Here is a 14,670-nt window from a genome sequence, read left to right as displayed (position 1 = left end):
TAAATAGTAGAAATAGAATATTCACGTGGAAACTGAACAACACTTTACTCAATTATACCTTGGTCAAGGAAGAAAGAAAGAAAGAAATTAAAGACTTTTTACAGTTTAATGAAAATGAAGCCACAGCATACCCAAACTTATGGGACACAATGAAAGCAGTCCTAAGAGGAAAACTCAAACCCCTGAGTGAATCCAAAAAGAAACTAGAGAGAACATATACTAGCAGGCTGACAGTACACCTAGAAGCTCAAGGATGAAAGGAAGCAAATTCACCCAAGAGGAGTAGATGGAAGGAAATAATCAAACTTAGGGCTGAAATCAACCAAGTGGAAACAAAAAGAACTATTCAAAGAATCAACCAAACCAGGAGCTGGTTCTTTGAGAAAATCAACAAGATAGATAAACCCTTAGCCAAACTAACTAGAGGGCACAGAGACAGTATACTAATTAACAAAATCAAAAATGAAAAAGGAAACATAACAACAGATCTTGAGGAAATCCAAAACATCGTCAGATCATACTACAAAAGGCTTTACGAAACAAAACTGGAAAACCTGGATGAAATGAACAGCTTCCTAGACAGATACCAGGTACCAAAGTTAAATCAGGATCAGATTAATGATCTTAACAGTCCCCGTTCCCCTAAAGAAATAGAAGTCATTAATAGTCTCTGAACTAAAAAAAAAAGCCCATGACCAGAAGGGTTTAGTGCAGAGTTTTATCAGATCTTCAAAGAAGACCTAATTCCAACTCTAATAATTATTCCAAAAAGTATAAATAGAATGTACTGTACCCAATTCATTTTATGAAGCCACACTTACTCTGATACCTAAACGACACAAAGATCCAACAAAGAAAGAGAACTTCAGACCAATTTCCCTTATGAATATTGATGCAAAAATACTCAATAAAATTCTCATATACTGAATCCAAGAACACATCAAAATGATCATCCATCATGACCAAGTAGGCTGCATCCCAGGGATGCAGAGATGGTTTAATATACTGAAATATATCTACGTAATCCACTATATAAACAAACTCAAAGACAAAAATCACATGATCATCTTGTTAGAAGCTGAGAAAGCATTTGACAAAATCCAACACCCCTTCATGATAAAAGTCATGGAAAGATCAGTAATTCAAGGCCCATACCTAAACATAATAAAAGCAATATACAGCAAACCAGTAGCCAACATCAAAGTAATTGGTGAGAAGCTGGAAGCAATCCCACTAAAATCAGGAACTAGACAAGGCTGCCAACGTTTTCCCTACCTATTCAATATAGTACTTGAAGTCCTAGCCAGAGTAATACGAAAACAAAAGGAGATCAAGGGGATACAAATGGAAAAGGAAGAAGTCAAATTATCACTGTTTGCAGATGATATGATAGTATATATAAGTGACCCTAAAAATTCCACCAGAGAACTCCTAAACCTGATAAACAGCTTCAGCACAGTAGCTGTATATAAAATTATCTCAAACAATATCAGTGTCATTTCTCTACACAAAGGATAAACAGTATGAGAAAGAAATTAGGGAAACAACACCCTTTACAATACTCACAAATAATATAAAATACCTCGGTGTGACTCTAACTAAGGAAGTGAAAGATCTGTATGAAAAGAACTTCAAGTCTCTGAAGAAAGAAATTGAAGCTCTCAGAAGATGGAAAGATCTCCCATGCTCATTGATTGGCAGGATTAATATATTCAAAATAGATATTGCCAAAAGCAATCTACAGATTCAATGCAATCCCCATCAAATTCCAACTCAATGCTTCACAGAGTTAGAAAGGGCAATTTGCAAATTCATCTGGAATAACAAAAAAAAAAAAACCTAGGATAGCAAAAACTACTCTCAACAATAAAAGAACCTTTAGGGGAATCACCATACCTGACCTCAAGCTGTCCTATAGAGCAATTGTGATAAAAGCTGCATGGTACTGGTAAAGAGACTGACAGGCAGGTCAATGGAATACAATTGAATACCCCAAAATTAAACCACACAACTATGGTCACTTGATCTTTGACAAGGGAGCTAAAACCATCCAGTGCAAAAAAAAAGACAGGATTATTTTAATTAGGTATTTTCCTCATTTACATTTCCAATGCTATCCCAAAAGTCCCCCATACCCTCCCCCCACTCCTCTACCCACCCACAAAAGACAGCATTTTTAACAAATGGTTCTGGCACAACTGGTGGTTATCATGTAAAAGAATGAGAACTGATTCATTCTTATCACCTTCTATACAACTCAAGTCTAAGTGGATCAAAGAACTCCACATAAAACCAGAGACACTGAAATTTATAGAGGAGTAAGTGGGTCAAACCCTCGAAGATATGGGCACAAGGGAAAAATTCCTAAACCGAACAGCAATGGCCTATGCTGGAAGGTGAAGAATTGACAAATGGGACCTCATAAAATTGCAAAGCTTCTTTAGGGCAAAAGATACTGTCAATAGACAAAAAGGCCAACAACAGCTTGGGAAATAATTTTCACCAATCTTAAATCTGATAGGGAACTAATATCCAATATATACTAAGAGCTCAAGAAGCTGGACTCCAGAAATTCAAATAACCCTATTAAAATTGGGAGAAAGAGGAACACTCCTCCATTGTTGGTGGGATTGCAAGCTTGTACAACCACTCTGGAAATCAGTCTGGCGGTTCCTCAGAAAATTGGACATACTACTATTGGAGGATCAAGCAATACCTCTCCTGGGCATATATCTAGAATATGTTCCAACCAGTAAGAAGGACACATGCTCCACTATGTTCATAGCAGCCTTGTTTATAATAGCCAGAAGCTGGAAAGAACCCAGATGTCCCTCAACAGAGGAATGGATACAGAAAATGTGGTACATTTACACAATGGAGTACTACTCAGCTATTAAAAAGAATGAATTTATGAAATTCCTAGGCAAATGGATGGATCTGGAGGGCATCATCCTGAGTGAGGTAACCCATCACAAAGGAACTCACACAATATGTACTCACTGATAAGTGGATATTAGCCCAGAAACTTAGAATACCCAAGATACAAGATGCAATTTGCTAAATGCATGAAACTCAAGAAGAACAAAGGCTAAAGTGTGGACACTTTGCCCCTTCTTAGAACTGGGAACAAAACACCCATGGAAGGAGTTACAGAGACAAAGTTTGGAGCTGAGATGAATGGATGGACCATCTAGAGACTGCCATATCCGGGGATCCATCCCATAATCAGCTTCCAAATGCTGACACAATTGCATACACTAGCAAGATTTTTGCTAAAAGGACCCAGATATAGCTGTTTCTTGTGAGACTATGCCGGTGCCTAGCAAACACAGAAGTGGATGCTCATAGTCAGCTATTGGATGGATCACAGGTCCCCCAATGGAGGAGCTAGAGAGAGTACCCAAGGAGCTAATGGGATCTGCAATCCTATAGTTGGAACAACAATATGAACTAACCAGTACTCCCCCCCCCCCCCACCTTGTGTCTCTAGCTGCATATGAATCAGAAGATGGTCTAGTTGGCCATCACTGGAATCTGCCTCAGTACAGGGAACGCCAGGGCCAAAAAGTGGGGGTGGGTGGGTGGGGGAGTATGTGAGGGAGAGTGTGGGGGACTTTTGGGATAGCATTGGAAATGTAAATGAAATAATTACGCAATAAAAAATAAAATAAACAAAAAAATGGGGTATAGAGCTAAACAAAGAATTCTCAACTGTGAATTCAGAAGGGCTGGGAAGCACTTGAAAAAATGTTCAACATCCTTAATCATCAGGTGTAACCTCCCCTCCCCAGCTGAAACCTGTTTGCTCAGGTTTCAGTGTTAGAGAACATCTGGGTGGAGCTTGCTGCCCTATTGACCTGCCACTCCCACTGCCTGTCTCCTAGCTGTTCCTGAGCCATCACGTGTTCACCTGCAACCTTACTCCAAGATGATCTGGTGGGAATCAGGCCCTTTCCCCTCCTTCATAATTCAGTGCACAAATTAGTAAAATTGAACTTTGTTCAGGATTTTGTCCTACCTTCATCTTTTTCTCGTTTGCCTAGCTCCCTCTTCTCTTCCAGGTTTCCAACATGCCTTTCCAGACTAGACCCAGACATGTGAGCCACTGGCAGGACACAACATCTGGCTCCCATGGGGGACTGAGAAGTGGCAGAGGACATTTGGAAGAAACACTGCTTGTTTAGAGCTCCATAGAAGAAGAAAATAATTAAAGGAAATTCATACAGGAGAAGGTCGATATGGGCTGTACTGGCTGGTTTTGTGTGTCAACTTGACACAGCTGGAGTTATCACAGAGAAAGGAGCTTCAGTTGAGGAAATGCCTCCATGAGATCCAACTGTAAGGCATTTTCTCATTTAGTGATCAAGGGGGAAAGGCCCCTTGTGGATGGGACCATCTCTGGGCTGGTAGTCTTGGTTCTATAAGAGAGCAGGCTGAGAAAGCCAGGGGAAGCAAGCCAGTAAAGAACATCCCTCCATGGCCTTTGCATCAGCTCCTGCTTTCTGACCTGCTTGAGTTCCAGTCCTGACTTCCTTTGGTGATGAACAGCAGTATGGAACTGTAAGCCGAATAATCCTTTCCTCCCCAACTTGCTTCTTGGTCATGATGTTTGTGCAGGAATAGAAACCCTGACTAAGACATGGGCTAAGCTGAATCAGCGTTTAACCTGAGCGCTAATTCACTTAGGTTCAACAGTGAGGCTTAACAGGAGCTAGGAAAGTAACAGGTGGCTAGCTGTAACTCCCAGAAGCTACATTTTTAGGTGTGAGAAAAGAAAGGGTTTATTAAAAGGAAATTAATAATCAGGCGGACTGCATCATGCAGGAGGAAAATGTCCCAAAAAGCAGAGAGAAATTTCAGGAGTGCCTTGTTTTATTCTCTCTGGGCTTTACAGCAGAAGTACTCTTCCCCTTTTGTGTCTTGTCTAATGCCTGTTACACCAATCTTTTCTCGTGTTCAATTCATGTATGTTTGTGTCCAGTCTGCATGAATGAATGTTCTATGTTTTATGTTTGATAATAAAGATGGCTAAAATACTTTATCTGCAAAGCCAAGAGCTGCCATGTGCTTCAACCAGGAAACAGACACATGGCAGGAGGGCCCCTACTAGAAAAACTGTTCGTTATAAGAAAAAAGGAGAGTCTACAGTCTCTTAGTTTTGGGGTAAAAAAGCTGATAAAGGGTTTTTTCCTGGAGGGTTCTCTACAATCGTGATTAATGTGTTTGGCAAATTATAAAGTGCTTTTTATTCTATGATTGTAGCTAGAAAAATTAATATTCTCTGATTGGTCTAAATGTAACTCCTTCATTTGGTTCTTTTTCATTGGTAATGTGCTCTGTGTTTTCACAATCAGCTCATAAGTTGTTGGTTAAGATTAATAATTGTTACATTGGTACCAGATGGTTAGTCTTAAAATTGAGAGCTCAAGTTTAGAGTCCTTCCTACATGTGACATAAGGCAGGCCAAGAGGCTGGGTCTCTAAAGATATTTCTAGCTAAGATAATAATTAATGTGGTTCCTATCCTAGAAAGTAAAATTAAAGATAAGATTTAAAGCAATGTCTCTTTATTAAAACATTAAAGCTTGCATGTATTCATAGGTATTACTTGGCAGCCAAAATTCGTAATATGATAGTAATGCTTCTAATATTAACTGTATAAGTAATAAATTGTTTTAAAATTGGGTTTTACTTTCCCAAAGTTAATGTTGCAAAAAGAAACTTAATAATTCTTTACAGATCTAGCCAGATGCTGTTTTAATGAAGTTCAAATTCATAGTTTATAAAGAGTCAATCAGACCGTAAAATTTATCAAGGCATTACAATGTGGTTTGCCTACCTTTTATATAGTTATTTTAAATCCGAAGGTTTGTTTCTTTTTCTCTCTCCTTTGCATCTTAATGATTGTAAAGATTTTAGTTCTAGTGAGTTTGTAATAACTAAAATATTTTGCCTCTAATATGGCTAAATATTGATCTACATTGTGTAAGAAATTATCATTTCTGCTTCTATACAAGAAGCCAAGAGTTTTAATCTTTCAATGTATATTTTTCCTAAGTGAAAAATGTCTTGTTAGCTAATGCTTCTCAAGGGAAGTTTACTTTAAATCCTTACTCTCACCCAAAAGATTCAGAGACAATATGCTTTTATTACTTAGGGGTTTAGCTTATTACATAGGTTTTACAAAAAATAAGAAAGCTTTTATAATTGTTATTAATTATATTCATTGGTAATTAAATATTAGCTGTGCCCAAGACAATTCCTTGGCCAGAAAAAACATTGTAAAGTCATTTTTCTCATCCTCCCAGCCGATCGTTGGCCCACGTGGGCCCAACTAGCTACTGGCCTCTGCAGTGTGGGGCCTTGAAACACACAGTTTCCCAGAGCTATAGTTCTGCGAGAGGCTCACAGCGAACTCAAGAGAGGGCCGCATTCACATTTGCCCCAAGCCTCCAAGTGTCCCGGCCAGAGTAGCCATATTTTCAGAGTAGTCATATTTTTCCCTGCTAAGGCCCGGGGTACTCTGCCACCCTTGTTTGAGTTTTGTAGCCTGAAAAAAAAAAGTCGAGGTGGCGGCAGTGGTGAAAAAAGCGGCTGTGGCAACAGGGCCAGTTCTGCCCCAGTTTAATAACAACCTCTATATGAGACATAGGTACATGTAAATTAGGTCACATGCTTATACTCTTAAGTTTCCCCCTGTTTCAGCACAAATAATCTAGTTGTATGCTGTAGATGGTGTTTTATAATACTGAACAATCAAACCTTAATTTGTATATTAATAGTCAATGCTATATCTCAGAGCTCACAATTGCTTAAGATTGTTCATCCCTCAGATGCTATTAATTCTCAAATTTTCAATTGCTTATGCGTATAAAACTCATAAAAAATGCTGTCCTTTTAAGAAGGCTGTTTTTAGACATTTATTTAATTGTTCTACATTGCCTGGACATTTTAAAACAATGCCAGGCTAAATTTATATCTCAGACAGTCTATAGGTCATACATATAAGGTAGTTTAGATATGTAACCTCATTCTTTGTATATTCATAACAGTTATGGTTTAAGATATTTCAGTATTCTTAAAAATTGTTCATGTAAAGCTGGGTGTGGTGGCACACACCTTTAATCCCAGCACTTGGGAGGCAGAGGCAGGCGGATTTCTGAGTTCGAGGCCAGCCTGGTCTACAAAGTGAGTTCCAGGACAGCCAGAGCTATACAGAAAAACCCTGTCTCGAAAAAAAAAAAAAAAAAAAACTTGTTCATGTATAATTCTTTCCTTTTAGTGTCCTCAGTTATTACTTGTTTCCACATAATAGTGTTAATCTTTGAGGACTTTTACTTAATAATTTACTACAAATGAATGCTTATGTCTAGTTAATAAATAAATAAATTATGCACATGTGACTCAATAACTTTTCAAGCTTTCTAGTTACAACCACTCCTTAAGATAAATGATTAAAAGTGCAATTAGTCACTGCCCCTTTACAGCCAAGTATTTAAAATGTTTTGTCAACAAGTTATTAATTCAAAGGATTAGATATTGTGAAACTTTAAAACTTTAACTTCTTAAAAGACAAAGAAGGGAGAAATTGTATCTCCATACATACTATTTAGTGCATTTCCATGCACACTATTTAATTCATACCTTTATATTCAATTTTTAAATTTTAAATGTCAAAGAATTTAATAAATACTTTATTGTATCTTAAAAGGATCTACTTATTGGCTTATAGATTGTTCCTAAACAGCTACCTTATTAGGGAAGGAAAAAACAAGTTCTCTCCACAGAACACTGCAGAAGCATGATGGTTAATTCGTGTGACAAGCTGGCAGGTAAGTTGATTCAGTGCCCTGATTGAAATGACTAAGAAACTAAATTAGATTCATGTTTTAGATCCAGCCTTGCTTACCATTTTTTTCCAGTTTAGACTAGCTTCAAGCCTTTTAACTTTATGGCAATAGTACATCAGACACTGTGTATTCAGACTTAGTAAGATTAGTCATTTAATAGAGTCATAATGATTTTTCTCTTTTCTTCAGTGTGACCAGTCATTCTAACACAATCTTAGACTGGTCTAATATTTAGTCCAATATTAGAGATTCCTATTGTAGATAACTATATTCTTAATTACCAAGCAAAGATAATTCAGAGCACATCCCCCACTTCCACAGAATCTCTGGCCCTTTTACTAATTCTAAAACCAGCCTAGAGGCTGAGCTTGAGCCTTGCTAATTTGCAACTGAATAATGTACCTGGTCTTCCCCAAAGAAGATTTGCATTGCTATTTTCTCATTGTCTCTTTGTTTTTTTTCAAGCCAGTCAATCAACACCTTCAGCTAGACTGCAGTGGGCATGCATCCCTGCCCCCTAGAGCATGCTAGAGGAAGCTGTTATTTTCATTCTAAAGACATATTGTGGCTTTAGATCTGATTTAAGATTTAGGTTTACTACAAGGGCTAGAAAGGCAGATATTTCAAATATTAGAAGAGATTGGTTTTTATTTCTGATAAACGGGCTTAGTCCCTTAGCTGGTCTCTGGTTTTCCACCCTTGCTGTTATTGCAAGGAACCCTTAGTTCCTCAAGCTGTGGGAATAATAGAGATGAGGAGGATGACCTCCAGTTCCTAATATAGTCTAAGAGCCACAAATTGTGGTGTTACTAGTGATATAATTCTTGTCGAGGCCTTGCTAAATCTGAGGTTGACAATTCTCCTTTAGGAGATGCACAGTACTCAGAATTGTGCATACTGATTCGTGATCCTAATAATACAGTACGGATACCACTTGGGTGCAGAAATTTACTGCAGGGGAAGGTCCAGATTGACCATTTCTGGGTTCTCTGTGAGATACACCCGGTTTGGATGGAGGTTGGTATCTAGTTCCATTTACAACCAAAAATATCTTTCCAAGGCTCTGCCTCCTCTCCCCAAAAGATACCAAGAGCCACAAGTGTGGGTTGTGACAGCACCCACGGGTGGAATCGGGTCAATTTTCCCCCAAGCCAAGGTTAAAACCCACTCATCTACGGATGAGAAAATCATTTGATCACCTTAGTTAAGCGTGGCCTTATTAAACTTAATTAATAGGCAGGGAGAGAGGTTGGAGACCGTACCATTAAAGGGCAAGCCCCTCACAGCCTCCCACCCTAAAAAGCCAATTGGCCTTGTACTACAGAGCTGGTTGTCACCCCCCCCTCCCTGTTCCCTGCCTGTCATCCAAGAATGGGGAGGAACATCCAAGTACTCTTCTTCAGTGTTATTCATAGTAAAGTGCCTTTCAAATTTGTACAGTCAGCCTTGCCAAGGTTCCAATGCCCTGTAAATGACTTCTTAAAATTCAACTAGGAAGTTACCTATTCAGTACTATTTAGCATTTAAAAGTCAGGACTTACAGCTCAGGCCTAATCTACTAGTTGTTTACTAGAACAGAAAGGACAGTCTTATCCAGATACGGCTTGCCATAAGAAAAGTTAAAAAATCCCACTGAGACAGGTTTCTTCATTAAGCCCTAAAATTCAGGCAGAACTATAGAGCATAAATAAATTTCATGCCTCAGCCCAGCCTTTTCTTTTTTATAGTAACAACAGGGAGGAGATGTAACCTCCCCTCCCCAGCCTGAAACCTGTTTGCTCAGGTTTCATTTTTAGAAAGCATGGGGTGGAACTTGTCACCCTGTCACCTGCCACTCCCACTGCCTGCCTCCTAGCTGTTCCAGAGCCATCCCATGTTCACCTGCAAACTTACTCCAAGATGATTTGGTGGGAATCAGGCCACTTCCCCTCCTTCATAACTCCGTGCATAAATTAGTAAAATTGAGCTTTGAACAGGATTTTGTCTTAGCTTTGTCTTTTTCTCGTCTGCCTAGCTCCTTCTTCTCTTCCAGGTTTCCAAGATGCCTTTCCAGAATAGAACCCAGACATGTGAGCCGCTCACCACTGGCCGGACACAACAATCAGGGAAATGCAAATCAAAACAATCCTGAGATTCTACCTCACACCGGTCAGAATGGCTAGAATCAAAGATTCAGGTGACTGCTGATGCCTGCAAGAATGTGGAGAAAGAGGAGCACTCCTCAATTGCTAGTGGGATTACAAGCTGTTACAACCACTCTGGAAATCAGTCTTGTGGTTCCTCAGAAAACTGGACATAGTGCTACCTCTAGATCCAGCAATACTTGTCCTGGGCATATACCCAGAAGATGTTCCAATTTCTAATAAGGACACATGCTTTACAATATTCATAGCATCCCTATTTATAATAGCCAGAAGCTGGAAAGAACCCACATGTCCCTCATCAGAGAATGGATACAGAAAATGTGGTACATTTACACAGTGGAGTACTACTCAGCTATTAAAAACAATGTATTTATGAAATTCTTGGGCAAATGGATGTTTCTGGTGGATATCATCCTGAGTGAGTTTACCCAATCACAAAAGAAGTCTCTTGATATGCACTCACTGATAAGTGGATGTTAGCACAGAAACCTAGAATACCCAAGATACAACTTCCAAAACACAAGAAAATCAAGAAGGAAGACCAACGTGTGGATACTTCATTCCTCCTTAGAATAGGGAATAAAATATCCATGGAAGAAATTGCAGAGACAAAGTTTGGAGCTAAGGTGAAAAGATGGACCATCCAGAGACTGCCCCACATGGGGATCCATCCCATAATTAGCCACCAAACGCAGACACTATTGCATATGCCAGCAAGATTTTGCTGAAGGGACCCTGATATAGCTTTCTCCTGTGAGGTTCTGCCAGTGCCTGGCAAATACTGAAGTGGATGCTCACAGTCATCTATAGGATGGAACACAGGACCCACACCATAGGTGCTAGAGAAGGTACCCAAGATCTGAAGGGTTCTGCAATCCTATAGGTGGTACAACAATATGGACTAATCACTACCCCATGTGCTGTGTCTCTAGCTGCATACATAGCAGAAGATGACCTAGTTGGCCATCATTGGAAAGAGAGGCCCCTTGGTCTAGCAAAATGTGGGTGAAGGACAGAGGGGGAAAAAAGAATGGATCAATTTGCATTCTTCTACATGATAACTGTCTTTTGTGCCAGCATCATTTGTTGAAAATGCTGTCTGTTTTCCACTGGATGGTTTTAGCTCCCTTGTCAAGATCAAGTGACCATAGGTGTTTGGATTCATTTCTGGGTCTTCAATTCTATTTCATTGATCTAACTGTCTGTTCCTGTACCATTACCATGCAGTTTTTATCACAATTGCTCAGTAGTACTGCTTGAAGTCAGGCATGGTGATTTCACCAGAGGTTCTTTTATTGTTGAGAATAGATTTGTTATCCTAGGTTTTTTATTATTCCAGATGAATTTGCAAATTTCCCTTTATATCTCAGTGATTCTTTCTCTTTTCTTAAGGTTTGTCTTCCCATTACTAGAGTGTGTTCATTAGATGACAGAAATATATTCTTATTGTTGTCAGATAATTTATACTTCCCTTTATTCATAGAGAAATCCAGTGAAATAAAAGGAAATTCTTATAACTATCAATCCTATAGTGACCGATATGCTGAATATATATATATGTATGTATATATATGTATGTATATGTATGTATAATATATATATGTATATATATATATATATAGTCACCTAGAGCCTCATCTTATGCTATATGAAGTTATATTTTGTATATGCCATATGAAATCTTGAGTATCATATGCCATATTAAGTCTTTACAATCATATTTTATATGAAGGTGTCCTCTTAATCAGCCCCCTTTGGTTACTCAGGGAAGATTTTTGCACTCTACTCAAATCACTTGCTCCTTCTTAAGCCAAGTTGCTCAAGGGAGAATTGCACAGACTGTGCATCCCCACTCACTTTGAGTTCATTACAAGTCTCAATCACAGTCATACAAGCTTTGTGATGTCCAAATTATCAAATCAATACTATGACTTCAATGTTACCATTTTCAACACAAATTTGGAACTAGAATGGTTTCATAGTTTCAGAGCTTCATCAGTTCATGCAGGGAAAAGTGTGGCAGAGGAGAGAGCTCTGGATATGGGGGCCAGAGTAGGTGGATCTTACTACTGTATCCCATACTAATATTTGTGAGATAAGTAGGTGAGTGTGTCAACAAGGCACTGACAGTGCAGAATGTGGCATAGTGATGTCAAGTGCGAAAATTAAGTTCCCTTTAAAATCCACAGAAAAAGGAACATATATTAAAAGCAACAAGGGGAGAAGTGCAGGTAATATATAAATTCAGATCTTTCGGAATTATACCCAACTTCGGGACAGACATTCTAAAAGGTCCTGAAAAGATAGCTTGTAACCTCTAAAAAACCACAGATGCCAAGTTAGATTAGTATACAGAGCAAAATTCTCTATTACCATAGATGTAAGGAAAAAAGATACTTCAAGTAAAATCCAAATTTAAGCATCTATCCACAAATCAAGCCATACAGAAAATACTAGAAGTATAACTCCAGCCCAAGGAGTTTAATTACACCCAAGATATGGAAATAATTCCTTACCAGTAAAAACAAAGGAAACACACACGCATGCACATGCACACACAGACACCACCACCATCAAAATAACAGGAATTAACAATCACTGATCATAAATATCTCTCAACATGAATGGACTTATTTGTCCAATAAAAAGACACAGACTAATAGAATGGATACTGCATTCAAGAAACATACTTCAGCAATAAAGACAGACCTTACTTCAGAGTAAAGTGCTAGAAAAGTATTAAAAACAAACAGACCCAAGAAGCACTTCTAATACCTAATAAAATATATTTTCAACCATAATTAATCAAAAGAGACAGAGAAGGGCACTGTTTATTCATCAAAGAAAAAAATCTACCAAGAGTATATCTCAATACTGAAAACAAGGGCACCCAAATTTGTAAAATAAACATTGCTAAAGCTTAAATCATGCATTGAACCACACACATTAATAATGGGAGACTTCAACACCCCAGTCTCATCAATTAACAGGACACTCAGGAAAAAACTAAACAGAAGAAAAATGAAGCTAACAGACATTTTGAAGCAAAAGGGCCTAACAGACATCTATAGAATATTTCACCCAAACACAAAAGGATATATACTCATGGATCCTTCTCCAAAATTGACCATATAGTTAGTCACAAAGCAAGCCACAACAGATATAAGAAAATTGAAATAACACCTTGTATCTTATCAGCCCACCATGGATTAAAGTTGGGATTTAACAACATCAGGAATAATGAAAACTTGCATGCACTTGGAAATTGAACAATTCCCTAGTCAATGATATATGGGTCATGGAAGAAATAAATAAACCAAAGATTTTTAGAATTCAATGAAAATGAAGGCACAACAAACCCCAAGTCATGGGACATGGTGAAAGCAGCATTAAGAGAAAAGTTCACAGCATTAAGTGCCTCCATAAAGAAATTAAGAAGTTCTCATTCCAGCATTTTTTTTAGGTTCTCAATTATTTATTACATTAAAAATTACTATGTTCTCATGGGGCCCAATTACATAATTTTTTTGTATTTTTTTATTAGGTATTTATTTCATTTACATTTCCAATGCTATCCCAAAAGTGCTCCAGCCCGCTTCCCCACCCACCCTCTCCCACTTCTTGGCCCTAGCCTTCCCCTGTACTGAGGCATATAAAGTTTGTAGTACGAATGGGCCTCTCTTTCCACTGATGGCTGTCTAGGCCATCTTCTGGTACATATGCAGCTAGAGACAGGAGCTCTGGGGGGGGTACAGGTTAGTTCATATTGTTGTTCCACCTCTAGGTTTGCAGATCCCTTTAGCTCCTTGGTTACTTTCTCTAGCTCCTCCACTGAGGGTCCTGTGATCCATCCAATAGCTGACTGTGAGCATCCACTTCTGTGTTTCCTAGGCCCTGGCATAGTCTCAGAAGAGACAGCTATATCTAGGTCCTTTCAGCAAAATCTTGCTAGTGTATGCAATGGTGTCAGTCTTTGGAAGCTGATTATGGGATGGATCTCTGGATAAGGCAGTCTCTAGATGGTCCATCCTCACTAGAGGGCACAGGGAAAGCATCCTAATTAACAAAATCAGAAATGAAAAAGGAGACATAACAACAGATCCTGAAGACATCCAAAACACCATCAGATCCTTCTACCAAAGGCTATACTCAACAAAACTGGAGAACCTGGATGAAATGGAGAAGTTCCTAGACAGATACCAGGTACCAAAGTTGAATCAAGGTCAGGTTAATGATCTAAACAGCCCTATATCCCCCAAAGAAATAGAAGCAGTCATTAATAGTCTCCCAACTAAAAAGAGCCCAGGACCAGATGGGTTTAGTGCAGAGTTCTATCAGACCTTCAAAGAAGATCTAATCCCAGTTCTTCACAAACTATTCCACAAAATAGAAACAGAAGGTACTCTACCCAACTCATTCTATGAAGCCACAATTACTCTGATACCTAAACCACAAAAAGACCCAACAAAGATAGAAAACTTCACACCAATATCCCTTATGAATATTGATGCAAAAATCCTCAATAAAGTTCTTGCTAACCGAATCCAAGAACACATCAAAACAATCATCCATCCTGACCAAGTAGGTTTCATCCCAGGGATGCAGGGATGGTTCAATATACGGAAATCCATCAACGTAATCCAGTATATAAACAAACTCAAAGACAAAAACCACATG

Source organism: Mus caroli, unplaced genomic scaffold (assembly GCF_978045245.1).
Source record: "Mus caroli unplaced genomic scaffold, Mus_caroli_1 scaffold_4, whole genome shotgun sequence".
Lineage (NCBI taxonomy): Eukaryota > Metazoa > Chordata > Mammalia > Rodentia > Muridae > Mus > Mus caroli.
This window is presented reverse-complemented; position numbering follows the sequence as displayed.